The following is a 13,848-nucleotide window of genomic DNA, read 5'->3' on the forward strand; positions in this document are numbered from 1 at the left end:
TAAAAGGATGTAGCATATATGAATTGTCAGAAGGCATTCCATACCTGTTGCTCACAAGATTTGTTACAAAAATTAAAGCATTTGGTATAAGAAAAAATGTAACAGAATGGATAGAAATAGAATGGATTGAGTGATGGACAGAAAACAAAGGGTCAGGGTAAATGAGTGTTGCTTGGATTGAAGAAGGGTGTGCCCCAGGCGTCTGTGCTGGGCCCACATTTGTTCACTCTGATGTAAGCCCCCAAAGTGCGGACCAAGTGATATACAAGGTCGACGTCACTGGCTTGTTGAAAGAAAGACAGACCCAATAATTGAAGTCAAAACGGTTTATTCAGGCCTGGGGAGAAAATTTCTTGTGTCCCTACACAAGACTCAAACTCCAACGAACCTCTCGAAGTCCACACAGTTATACAAAAATTAAGGCCCTGCCCCGAGGGGCGGGGATAAGCTTATCAGCATATACAGAGTTATAGCTAAATTGTAATTATAAAACCGTGACAGTTCATCTTCTTGCCGACCCCAATTCCCACATTTAGTTATCAGTTGGTCCAGTCACCTCTTGTGACCATGGGCCTCATAATTACTTTACAACCATCCATTTGCCCGTAGTCCGATGGTTTGGCTTGTTAAGTGTTTTCTTAAGATATCAGTCCTTGTTAAAGCGGGCAAACCACAGACTTTCTGTCTCGCTTTGGGTCATCTCTGCAAAGCAAATACACTTTAGTTAGCTCTACTATATTTTGAAGAATGGAACCCTGTTGTGAATTACAATAAACAGACTCTTAGGTGCATATGTGTCTCCCCACTTGACCGAACACACACATCTTCCTAAATCTTTCCATGAGTTGTTCTTGCAGTTTAATCTCTCAGCATTTGAAGTCATTTAATCATGTTTAAAACTTAGCTGGGTTCATACAATATACAGACCTCTATTGTTCCACTCAGAGCATGAATTAACCCATTCCCTCCACCGTGTATATTGGTGTTACAATTGAATTCTGGTTGTCTTGCCCTGTTATACCCAATTTTTAATATCTTACTTCAACTCTCTCTCATATGTGACTGGGACTTAGGCATAGCGAACATTGTGTCAAATTTTGCTGATGACATAAATGTAGGGGGTTTGGCAAACAGTGAGGAGGTCTGTAAAAGACTCTAGGTTAGCAGAATGGGCAGACAGATGGCAGATGTAATTTAAAGAGGAGAATTTTGAAGTAATGCAATTTAGGAGGAAAAATAAGGAATGGGAGTATAAACGCAATAAAAAATGTCGAAGAGTCTGAATGAACAACGAGACCTAGGGGTTCAACTACAAAGGAGTACATTTTAATTTTCACTGCATGGGCAATAATCTGGCAGGGCGGAGCGGATCGCCCATCCATTATAGAAATCTTCTGATGTCCATTACATTGAAATCATTGAAATGAAAATCAGGCAGATTCTACTGATTCTACAGGCTGGCGATCCACTCTGCCAGATTACTGGTCAACCAGGGAAAACAAAAAAATACTCCATAGTTCCTTGAAAGTGTGAATGCAGAATAATAAAACCATAAAAATACTAATGGCATTTTAGGCTTTATAATAAGGGCGTAGAGTACAAGGGCAAGAAGTAAGGATAAATTTGTACAAGGCATTGTTTAAGCTACAATTAGAATAGTGTGTGTAATTTTGGGCTTCTCTATTGTAGCAAGCCATATAGAGTGTACAGCTATATAGATTCATCAGGATGAGGAGAGACTAGGGATACTTGAACTATTTCCACTGGAGCAGAGAAGGCCAAAAGAAGGTTTAATTGAGGTTTTTAAAATTATAAAGGGTTTTAATGGGATGAATAGTGAAAGGTTATTACGTCTGGTTGGGAAAGCAATGATAATGGGGCATCAATTTAAAATTAATGCTTAAGAGAATGAGAGAAATGCATTAAAGCAGAGTTGTTAGAATATGGAAAGCTTGGCCACAGGGATTAGTGGAGATGCAGACCATTGCACCTTTCAAAGGAAGGAAAGAAGGGGCTCTCCCTCAGTATTGAAAAATTAATATTTGAAGTAGAGGAAAATACAGGGCTATGGGGAGAAAGCAGGGCAGCGTGATTTGTTTTGGGTTGCTCACAAAGAGTCAGGACAGACACAAAGGGCTCAATGGACTCTTTCTGTGCTGTGGCTCAATAACACAGCCTCAATTAAAGAATTAAAAGTTCGTTATCAATATTTGTGGATCTGTAACTGTTGGAATAAAACTACTTCCACTGCAATGACATCAGAATGGCAGTGACATCAGAAATGGGAGGAAATAAATTCATTGAAATCCTACAGCTCATTGCATGAGAAACGTGTGGATTAGTTAATCTGCAGAAGAAAAACAATTTAACAATTTGAAGGCAAATTAAAAACCTTATTTAACACAGAAATTCCAACATAATTATAGTTCCAACAGTATATTTGTATCTAGATGTAATGGCAAAATAAATGTTGGAAACATTGTCAGGAGCTGGAGTATTCAGGTGTACAAATAGATTGCTAGAGTATGGCCTAGGTTTTCTGTGCTCCCTTGACTGGGGAATATCTCTAGCAGGGCAGGACTTCAGCCTGCCCCAAGTTCGGCTAAAGAGGAAAGAACACAGGAAGCCTAGGCCTGTGTGTCCGAGGAGATCATATCAACAGTCCACAAAACATGTGTGAATATTGTTTGAATGGTTAAAGCAGGTCAGAAATGTTTTGTAAATTATTAAGCAATGGTGGTTTTTTAGATACCATTCTGAAACATTATGGTCCAAATGAGAATTGTACCTAGTTTTTGGTTACCATAGTTACACAAAGACATAGAGGAATTATAATAAATTCAAATGGCAAAATGGATGCAAAAGGCCTAAGCACCACCCCATGGATGAGTTCTCTTAGTCTATCTCACAGCTTGATAATTTATGGCCTAGAATCATCCTTTCTTGGCCTTTGATGTGAATTTCTTTGTGAAAATCATGTGCAAAGAAAATTGTGAATGAAATATAAGTGTACCATTTGTTATATCTGTAAACCTCAGAATGCTGTGAAATAGTTTGGGCTTATAAAATGCCAAGACACCATAATAATTTATTACAAAAAATATTAAAATACCTTTTGAAGAAAAAATCTGCCTTATAGTTCATTATCTTGAGTTGGACGAATTTCTTGCTAGCAAAGTACACCCCTTCAAGTATTCTAAACTATATTACAACACAATACCTAACATTTTTGTAATATATTTCACAAGTATTTAAAAGTTTTCCTATGTCAGATTACATATATCTAAGAAAGAGACACATTGGCTTTCTTTTCTTGTTCACCATCAATGTCCTCACTATCATTCTCCCTGCCAACATATTCAAGTATTTCTTTGTGTACCTCTTCAATATCTCTTCATTGTTACTCTCCGCAGTGAACTTTTGCATCTTACCATTTCTCACATCATTGCTTGTGAGTTGTGGTAAGTAATGGAAAGCTGGCTCCATTTTCAAAATTCAAATTGGACATGGAAAATGAATATAAAGTGTTAACACAACATCTGATTAAGATTGGAAATGCTGGAAATACTCAGCAGGTCAGGCAGCATCTGCGGAGAGAGAAACAGAGTTAACTGGGGGAATTTTCCAGGGGGTCAGCGGGCGCAATTGGTGGCGGGTCGGGTGGGAAAGTGTTTTTTTTTGACAGCGGGACAGGACCCCGCTGTTAACCCACCGCTATGTGCTTTTACTAAATACCGGGCCTGTCAGCACTGAGCAGACCCAACACACAGCGGCGGGGGAGGCAATTCAGGTCATTATGACCTTGTTAACAGAGGATTAACAACAATTATGAGCTCACCTTTAGAATTTACCAGCTCACCAATGGGGTCCACACTGCTCGAGGATCACATCTGTTAAGCTGGGCAGGAGTTGAATGGCCATGGAATAAAAGCTTCCATCTCACAGCTGTTCACTTTCCAAGCTCAGAAGCTGTTGCTTACTACATTTGGAAGACAGATTGAGCGTTATGCAGGTTGCAAGTGTTTGGAGCAAACTTTCTATCCAGTGTCACCTCATTGGAACAACTTCCCTCACCATTGACAGATCGCTTCTGTCATCTCAACTTCACCTGCCATCCATTCCATCAGCATGGGTACAGTTTATACTCTCTTACCTTGGTCCTCAGAATCTGACCACGATCAGCCACAACACCAGCATCACCAGGCACACCAGCAGCACCAACAACAACTCCAACCTTCTCTGCAACTTATTTGAAGTAAGTTTAATTTTGTAAGGGTTTTTTAAACTCTTGGGCAGTTTAAGCAGGAAGTAGAATCCGGGTATAAAAGAGGAGGGGCTAGTGCAGTGCACGGAGTGCTTTGTGCATTGAGTGCTGTTGGAGTTTTGCTAAGTGGGAGAGTTCGGATAAGTGGGAGGTGAGGGTGTGTTTTTTGCTCTGTTTTATTCCCCACTCCCAGGCTTAGACAGCACTGTGGAGGCGGAGCAGCGAGACGAGTCAACCAAACAGGCTCCACAGACAGTATTCAAGGAGGAGGTTGATGATCAGCTTGTTGGTTGGTTTTCTTCCTTCTCTTCTCTTTCATACCTTTAAGTTGGTAAGTCCTATTGAATAGTGGTGTGATATTATCATATATATCCGGGCAGGGTCTTCATAACTAATAATAAGAAATTAAATTAATTATATAGAATGGAGCAGGTGATGTGTTACTGTTGCGAGATGTGGGAGCCGGTGAACCCCATTGAGGCTAACGGTGATTACATCTGCGACAAGTGTTTGCTGCTAGAGGAACTCAAGTTCCATGTTATGGAGCTTGAGACCGAGCTTCGGACACTGTGACACATCAGGGAGGGGGAGAAGTTCCTGGACTCTATGTTTCAGGAGATGGTCACACCTATGAAGTTAATTACTGCAGATGTAGTCCGTGGTCAGGGACAGGACGGTGTGACTACGAGTGAGGAAGGTACAAGGGTCCAGGATGTAGTGTTGAAGGAGACGCAGCCCTTGTTCTTGTCCAGCAGGATCGAGGTTCTTACTCCCTGTGAGGGCGGGAGCGGGGACTGCAGGGAGGATGAGCAACCTGGCCACAGCACCGTGGTACAGGGGGCCATTCAAGTGGAGGGAGTAAAAAGAAATGTTGTAGTGGTAGGGGATAGTATCATTAGGGGGATAGATAGGGTTCTCTGCAGTCAAGAGCGGGAGTCCCGAAGGCTGTGTTGCCTGCCTGGTGCCAGGGTTAAGGACATCTCTTCTGGGCTGGAAAGAAACTTGCAGTGGGAGGGGGAGGATCCAGTTGTCGTGGTCCATGTTGGTACAAACGACGTAGATAGGACAAGGAAGACGGTTCTGTTAAAGGAGTATGAGCAGCTAGGGGTCAAATTAAAAAACAGAACCTCAAGGGTAATAATCTCTGGGTTATTACCTGAGCCACGAGCGAATTTGGCTAGGATAAATAAAATTAAAGAGTTAAATGCGTGGCTCAAAGACTGGTGTGGGAGAAATGGGTTTTGCTTCTTGGGACACTGGCACCAGTACTGGGACAGGAGGGAGCTGTTCTGTTGGGACGGACTCCACTTGGCCAGTGCTGGGACTAGAGTCCTGGCGAATCATATAACTAGGGCTGTAGAGAGGGCTTTAAACTAATTAGTGGGGGGGAGGTTTCTAGAGAACAAATAATAGAAATGACAACAGAGAAGGTCATAGACTTAGGTAGCAGTGGGGGAATTAAAAAACAGAATGTGTCAGGAAGGGACAGAAGGTATGGAGTAAAAAGTAAAGTACTAAAAAGGGAAAAAACAGGAACTAAGTGTTACAAAACATATTTGAAAGTTCTTTATCTGAATGCACGTAGCATTCGTAACAAAATGAATGAGTTAATGGCACAAATAATGACATATGGGTATGATCTTGTGGCCATTACAGAAACATGGCTGCAGGGTGACCATGACTGGGAATTAAACATACCAGGTTATTTAACAATCAGGAAGGACAGGCAGGAAGGGAGAGGAGGTGGGGTGGCTATGTTAATAAAGGAAGGAATCACTATAATACAGAGAAATGATATTGGGTCAAAGGAGCAGGATAGTGAAACAGTTTGGGTGGAGGTAAGGAATAATAAGGGGAAAAAAACACTAGTGGGTGTAGTCTATAGGCCTCCGAACAGTTGCAATCAGGAAATAGTTGAGGCTTGTAATAAGGGAACAGCTATAATTATGGGGGATTTTAATTATCATATTAACTGGACAAATCAAATTGGGCAGAGCAGCCTTGAGGAAGAGTTCATTGAGTGTATTAGGGATGGGTTTCTTGAGCAGTATGTAACTGAACCGACCAGGGGGCAAGCAACCTTAGATTTGGTCCTGTGTAATGAGACAGGATTAATTAAAAATGTCCTAGTAAAGGATCCCCTTGGAATGAGTGACCATAACATGGTTGAGTTCCATATTCAATTAGAGGGTGAGAAGGTTGGATCTCAAACAAGCGTGCTGAGCTTGAATAAAGGAGACTATGAAGGTATGAGAGCGGAATTGATTAGAGTGGACTGGGAAAATAGATTAAAGGGTAAGACGGTACATGACCAGTGGTGTACATTTAAGGAGTTATTTTACAACTTCCAAAAAAAATATATTCCACTGAGGAAAAAAGGGTGTAAAAGAAAAGATAGCCATCCATGGCTAAGTAAAGTAATTAAGGATAGTATCCGACTAAAAACAAGGGCATATAAGGTAGCCAAATCTAGTGGGAGGATGGAAGATTGGGAAGTCTTTAAAAGACAGCAAAAAATAACACAAAGATTGATTAAGAAAGGGAAGATAGATTATGAAAGTAAATTAGCAAAAAATATAAAAACAGACAGTAAAAGTTTCTATAGTTATATAAAACGAAAAAGGGTGGCTAAAGTAAATGTTGGTCCCTTAGAGGATGAGACTGGGAAATTAATGGTGGGAAACATGGAGATGGCAAAAACACTGAACAATTATTTTGTATCAGTCTTTACAGTAGAGGACACTAAGAATATCCCAACACTGGACAAACAGGGGGCTCTAGGGGGGGAGGAACTAAATACAATTAAAATCACTAAGGAAGTGGTACTTGGTAAAATAATGGGACTCAAGGCGGATAAATCCCCTGGACCTGATGGCTTGCATCCCAGGGTCTTGAGGGAAGTAGCGGTAGGGATTGTGGATGCATTGGTAATAATTTTCCAAAACTCACTGGACTCAGCAAAGGTCCCGGCAGATTGGAAAACTGCTAATGTAACACCCTTATTTAAAAAGGGTAGTAGGGAGAAGGCTGGAAACTATAGACCTGTTAGCCTAACATCTGTGGTTGGTAAAATGTTAGAGTCCATTATTAAGGAGACAGTAACGGGATATTTGGATAAACATAATTTAATAGGGCAAACTCAGCATGGTTTCATGAAGGGGAAGTCATGTTTAACAAATTTGCTTGAGTTCTTTGAGGAAGTAACATACAGGGTGGATAAAGTGGAACCAGTGGACGTAGTGTATTTAGACTTCCAAAAGGCATTTGACAAGGTGCCACACAAGATTATTGCTCAAGATAAAAAATCACGGGATTGGGGGTAATATTCTGGCGTGGGTGGAGGATTGGCTCTCTAACAGAAAGCAGAGAGTTGGGATAAATGGTTCGTTCTCAGATTGGCAACCAGTAACTAGTGGTGTTCCGCAGGGGTCAGTGCTGGGTCCCCAACTGTTTACAATCTATATTAACGATTTGGAGGAGGGGACCGAGTGTAACATATCAAAGTTTGCAGATGATACAAAGATGGGACGGAAAGTAGTGAGTGAGGAGGACATAAAAAACCTGCAAAGGGACATAGACAGGCTAAGTAAGTGGGCAGAGATTTGGCAGATGGAATACAATACTGGAAAGTGTGAGGTTATGCACTTTGGCAGGAAAAATCATAGAGCAAGTTATTATCTTAATGGCAAGAAACTGGAAAGTACTGTAGTACAAAGGGATCTGGGGGTCCTGGTGCACGAAACTCAAAAAGTTAGTATGCAGGTGCAGCAAATGATTAAGAAGGCCAATGGAATGTTGGCTTTTATTGCTAGGGGGTTGGAATATAAAAACAGGGAGGTATTGCTGCAGTTGTACAAGGTATTGGTGAGGCCGCACCTGGAATACTGCATACAGTTTTGGTGTCCATACTTAAGAAAAGACATACTTGCCCTCGAGTCAGTACAAAGAAGGTTCACTCGGTTAATCCCGGGGATGAGGGGGTGGTCATATGAGGAGAGGTTGAGTAGATTGGGACTCTACTCATTGGAGTTCAGAAGAATGAGAGGCGATCTTATTGAAACATATAAGATTGTGAAGGGGCTTGATCGGGTGGATGCGGTGAGGATGTTCCCAATGATGGGTGAAACTAGAACTAGGGGGCATAATCTTAAAATAAGGGGCTGCTCATTCAAAACTGAGATGAGGAGAAACTTCTTCACTCAGAGGGTGGTAGGTTTGTGGAATTTACTGCCCCAGAAAGCTGTGGAAGCTACATCATTAAATAAATTTAAAACAGAAATAGATAGTTTCCTAGAAGTAAAGGGAATTAAGGGTTACGGGGAGCGGGCAGGAAATTGGACATGAGTCTGGGTTCGGAATGGTCATGGCCCTGTGGGTAGTGGAGTGGGCCCAGGGGCCGTGTAGCCTTGTTCTGCTCCTACTGTGTTCTAATTCTGTTAGATTTCAGGAGATGGTTTTATTCCTGTTCCTGGCTGGGGTGGAGATCGCCTTTACAGAAGGTAAGTACTGTAGGAAATATAGGGACAGAGTGATCTCCTGGAAGAATTTCGATCGCCTAGATGGGTCGGAGAGGAATTTCCCAGATTTTTTTCTCCCAAATTGGCCATTGGGTCTTTATCTGGTTTTTCGCCTCTCCCGGGAGATCACATGGGTTCGGGTGGATGCAGAGTGATAGAAGATTTGAGGTTAGGATCAGATCAGCCATGATCTTATTGAATGGTGGAGCAGGCTCGAGGGGCCGATTGGCCTACTCCTGCTCCTATTTCTTATGTTCTTATGCAATCAACTGATGCTGCACAGGACAGAGGGCATCAGCACCCGACAACATTGCTGCCAGGGGGGACAGGGATGGCCTCACCATGGCCAGATTTACTTCACTTGAGGCTGTACACTCTGGCTGCCACATGATGTGCCAGGTTGGCACCACCAACAACATAAAGCATCCCTACAATGCCTAAACCATTCCTTTCACACTCATCACCATTGCGGAGGGTACCGTTATGTCTCACCATTCACTGCAACTCACGAAGCCACTTCCAAAGGTGCACACAAATCTGTCCAAGAATGCAAAGTATTGAAAATAAATATTTCAATGTTTCACAGCACATTAACAGAAACTTCACATGAACCTTGGCTAAAACACAAGTTCCTACCCTTGTGTGTCGTTAGTTGATGTGATTGAACTAGGATGAAGGTGAGTGTGAGGGGTGGCTAGTGAGATGGGGAAGTGATAATGTAGATAGAGAGGGATGGGTGGAGGTGCAAGGTAAGTTGGTGTGAGGATGTGCAGGAGCAGGGTAGGGAAGGCAGAGTGATGGGAATGTGATGAGAGGCACAGCAGGATGAGGTTGAGTGTGGCTTTGCAGTAAAGTTTTGTGATCTATTGAGTTAATTGAAAGGTTTGTGCCACTGTTGATACAAACATAGTTGATGGTACAAGGACTAGGGGACACAGATTTAAGGTTTTGGGCAAGAGATACAGGGGGGATGTGAGGAAAAACTTTTTTATGCAGCGCATGGTGATGACCTGGAACTCGCTGCTGACGGAAGTGGTGGAAGCGGAGACACTCAATGTTTTCAAGGGGAGACTGGATAGGCACTTGAGGGAAATAAACTTGCAGGGCTACGGGGATAGTGTGGGGGAAAGGGACTGACTGGATTGCCCTACAGAGCCGGCACGGGCTCGATAGGCCGAATAGCCTCCTTCTGTGCGTTATGACTCTGACTCTAGTAGAGCATAAAAAGTGGAAGTTCACGTCAATTCAGTGATTGCTAATTGATTTCTATCAGCAAAGACTGCAACAGCGCACCCTGTGGAGGAGCAAAGTATCACAGACAGCAACCTCTGGATTTCCGCGTTTAACTGCGCATGTGCGGATGCCACAAGTTGCTGTCAGTTTTACACAATCATGGTGGCAGTTTCACCGTTGCAACCGCAAATTCCGGGCCAACATCTCCTACTAGCCCGATAATTTAAAAAACAAACGAGTTTTGAACGTTTTGCTTCCTGTTGGTCTATTGTTTGAAAATATAATCTAGTAATTATAATCTAGTAACTGTACATCAAGATTTTCCATGACTTATACAGCGTATTACTGTGTAACGTTGGACGTTCATTCAAAGTATTACAGTTGAATAATGTTGAAGAATAAAGTTTAACACCCGGCTGCTTTGGCCCTTGCTAAAACGTAAAGATACAAACACTCTTTACCAACATGTACAGAGTGAGCTCTGCATGGATTCGATTTGCCCTCATCGGCATATTCGATATGCACATGTACTGCTGGGTAAAATATTGCTGCAAATACAGATTTCCGACTAACAATAAACAAGCCTGCTGCAGGATGACCACATTTCCTCATTGACCTGCCGATTTTTTTTCTCCAAATAACACTCCATCTTCTATTAGTAGGAATGTGTGCCGATTGCAACAAGTTGCAACTTTATCGTTAGCTGCCACTCGCTTTTTTCCGCGTCAATCAAGGAATGGATCAAATGAAAAACTATTTGCAACTGCCCATTTAGTACCTTGCAACCGTTCTAAAAAACATAAATGAATTACCCACCCATTGTCGAGCTCACTTAAATGGGCAATAACATTATAAAGTTTATTAATATTAAACAAGTCATTTATAATATGGAGTTATTTATTATCGATACAAATCACAGAAGTACAAATTTACTATTTCCAATTTTTTTTTAAAAAGACAGTTGTACAAAAGTTCGGAGATTGTAGAATCAAGTTGTCCCTGACAATAGCCCCCAAGACAATTCGGAGCAGGTTGAAGTCAAGAGAACACAGGTTTTTTGTGTGGTGAAGCGGAAATTACTTGAAGAGGAATATGCAGGGCGAGCAGGGCTGTGGGGTTAGACCAGGAATCCATGTGAAGAGAACGGCCTCTTTCTGTGTTGTAACATTGGTCGCAATACAGCGGAGTTTTCTTTAAAGTTGAATCGTTGAAAAGCCAAGCTTTTTTTTAACACAGTGATTTACTCGATTTCATGTTCTCAGCGCAGGTGCGGCCCAGGCTTGCGCCTTTCAGAAGGAATTCAGTGACCATATCGAGTCCCACACAGGTAGTCAGGGGAGAGACAAACCCGTAGAGGAACCCCAAGAACATACTGATCGGCCAGGCCAGGAAAATGAGCACCAAGAACCAGAAAATAGCCCAGAGGACATCCTTTGCACTGACCATGTCGATTTCAGTTGGAAAGTGACACGATGGCTCTGGGTCAATTCCAAGGGCTGGAGGAGTGAGGAAAGGGAAAATATTTAAAGTCGCCACCAACAAGAAGCCGTACATAAAACATCGTTGCATTTAAAGTAAGCACAATAGTCCCCATAAACAAGCCGTACATCACATGTCATACTCGGTACAGTGCTAAGGTGGTGGCCACATTTCGCAGTCAAACGGTGAAAGGAAGGATCTGATCGTAAACTTCGTGTGCTTTGTACCAGAACACCGGTACAAGTGGGAACCTGGCCCCTTCCGAGTTAAGTAGCGCCGTGGGTCGGCCACTTCCAGCCGATTGACCGAGCGGGGTCAAGAGAGAACTTCCCTTCTGTCACCACTAGAAAGTTGTTTCTCTATAAATGAAACAGGCGAGCAGCATTGACCCTGCGAAATAATTAATTTTAGTGAAACAAAGTCTCACCTGTCCTCTCTCATTCGGGCACGTCTCCCAATCCCGGAGAAGGTGGCGTTAAACCCCAACTCACCTGATTTAATTGAAGGCAACTTTACGGCAACGTGTTGTTGTCAAGACACAAAAATGATCCAGGCTAAATTAAGTAACTTTTAAATAATGCTATTTTGTTGAACTTGGTAAAGTATCAGACCGTTACAACCGTCCACAAAGCTCTATGTGAAATGTTCGTTCACCAGTTTCTGTTTGCCCCAGACTTTCTGCGAAATTTGCATATGGAAATTGAGGATGTGGCTGTAAAAAATGCACGCAAGCTGTTTCTAAAAGTATTGGTTATTAGCAGGGAGATTCACACTCAATGCCACGCACTGCCACATGAACGCTCTCGACCTCTCTCTTCGGCAGCACCAACTCACTCTATCCCAAAGCGGTCCTGGTCCGCAGTTCCATTTCATCCTTCGCCTCATCCGGTGCTTTAACAAAAAACTTTTTTCTTCTTTTCAAGTGTCAAGGATCGCAAGCTCCTACAACTCTTGGACACCAACGTCCCTCCGGAACCTTCTTTCCCTTCACTTTCCTCTAACCTCATCCCTTCTTCCAATCTCACCCCCTGCCATGTTTTCACTATCCCCTCTGACCTTCCCCTCTCTGACCCCGAACAATCAGTCCTCAGCAAAGGCCTCAGCTTTGTCCCCTTATGCCCCCACCTCAATGAATTTCGAGCTCGACACAATGCTGAGCTCTTTTTCTGTCGCCTTTGTCTCCGTGCCCACTTCTTTGGCCAGCAGTCTTGCCCCCGCACGGCGGACTCTATCTCCCGTTTTCAGAATTCTCCCTCTGGCCTCTTACACTCTCTAGATCTTTTCATTGCAAACTGCCACCGTGACATCGGCCATCTCCATTTCTCTGCTCCCCTCACTCACTCCAACCTACCTCCCTCTGAACTTGCAGCATTCCATTCTCTCAGATCCAACCCCAACATTGTTACTAAACCTGCTGACAAGGGTGGCACTTTTGTTATTTGGCGAACTGATCTCTATCTTGCAGAGGCTGAATGCCACCTCTCTGACACCTCCTCCTACCTCCCCCTGGACTAAAGTAGTGGACAGGGGAATGTCTATGGATGTTATTTATATGGACTTCCAGAAGGCATTTGATAAAGTCTCACATAAGAGACTTAATTAAGGTAGAAGCCCATGGAATTGAGGGCAAATTATTGACCTGGTTAGGAAATTGGCTGAGCGGCAGGAGACAGGCAGTAGCGATAATGGGTAGGTACTCTAATTGGCAGGTGGTGACTTGTGGTGGCAGGTATCTGTGTTGGGGCCTCAACTATTCACAATATTTATTAACAACTTAGATGATGGCATAGAAAGTCATATATCCAAATTTGCCGATGACACAAAGCTAGGCAGCATTTTAGGCAGTGTAGATTAAAGCATAATATTGACAGGTTAAATGAATAGGCAAAACTGTGGCAAATGGATTTCAATGTAGGCAAATGTGAGATCATCCACTTTGCACCTGAAAAGGATAGAACAGGGTGTTATAAATCTCATCATTCAAGAAACTACTCGTGAAATAACGCTGGACGGCCAGCTGGTGGCGCCGTCCAAGGCGTATAAATACTCGGGTGTCAGCCCCAGCTTTTCAGGGACATTTTGTAAGACAAGGAACTAGTGAAGTACAACTAGACCTCCATGTTCTGAAACAAGTTGATTAAAGCCTTGCTTTATGCTCAAACCAAGTGCGTAGTGAGTTTTATTACGTCACAGGGTACTTTCTAAATGGTGAAAGGCTAAAAACAGTGGAGGTCCAAAGAGACTTGGGGGTCCAGGCACATAGATCATTAAAATGTCATGAACAGGTACAGAAAATAATCAAAAAGGTTAATGGGATGCTGGACTTTATATCTAGAAGACTAGAATACAAGAAGG

The 13,848-nt window shown here is 42.7% G+C and overlaps 3 long non-coding RNA genes across 3 annotated transcripts in view; 1 reads left to right on the top strand and 2 right to left on the bottom strand.

Moving 5' to 3' along the window:
• LOC147109473 (uncharacterized) overlaps window positions 1–13,848 on the top strand; it is a 56,363-nt gene that overhangs the window by 35,719 nt on the left and 6,796 nt on the right. Inside the window, exon 2 of the long non-coding RNA XR_015080285.1 lies at window positions 4,166–4,255. This is a non-coding gene — a long non-coding RNA (uncharacterized LOC147109473). The remainder of the gene's footprint in view (window positions 1–4,165; window positions 4,256–13,848) is intronic.
• LOC147109475 (uncharacterized) lies at window positions 312–4,139 on the bottom strand. Its single transcript, XR_015080287.1, has 2 exons — window positions 3,839–4,139; window positions 312–702 (listed from the first exon to the last, which is right to left on the bottom strand). It is a non-coding gene; the product is annotated as an uncharacterized LOC147109475 (long non-coding RNA).
• On the bottom strand, window positions 10,893–12,550 carry LOC147109476 (uncharacterized). Its single transcript, XR_015080284.1, has 2 exons — window positions 11,985–12,550; window positions 10,893–11,510 (listed from the first exon to the last, which is right to left on the bottom strand). It is a non-coding gene; the product is annotated as an uncharacterized LOC147109476 (long non-coding RNA).

The sequence above is a fragment of the Somniosus microcephalus genome, chromosome 12, assembly GCF_052327205.1.
Source record: "Somniosus microcephalus isolate GS21.2 chromosome 12, FLI_Smic_1.0, whole genome shotgun sequence".
Taxonomy (NCBI): Eukaryota; Metazoa; Chordata; class Chondrichthyes; order Squaliformes; family Somniosidae; genus Somniosus; species Somniosus microcephalus.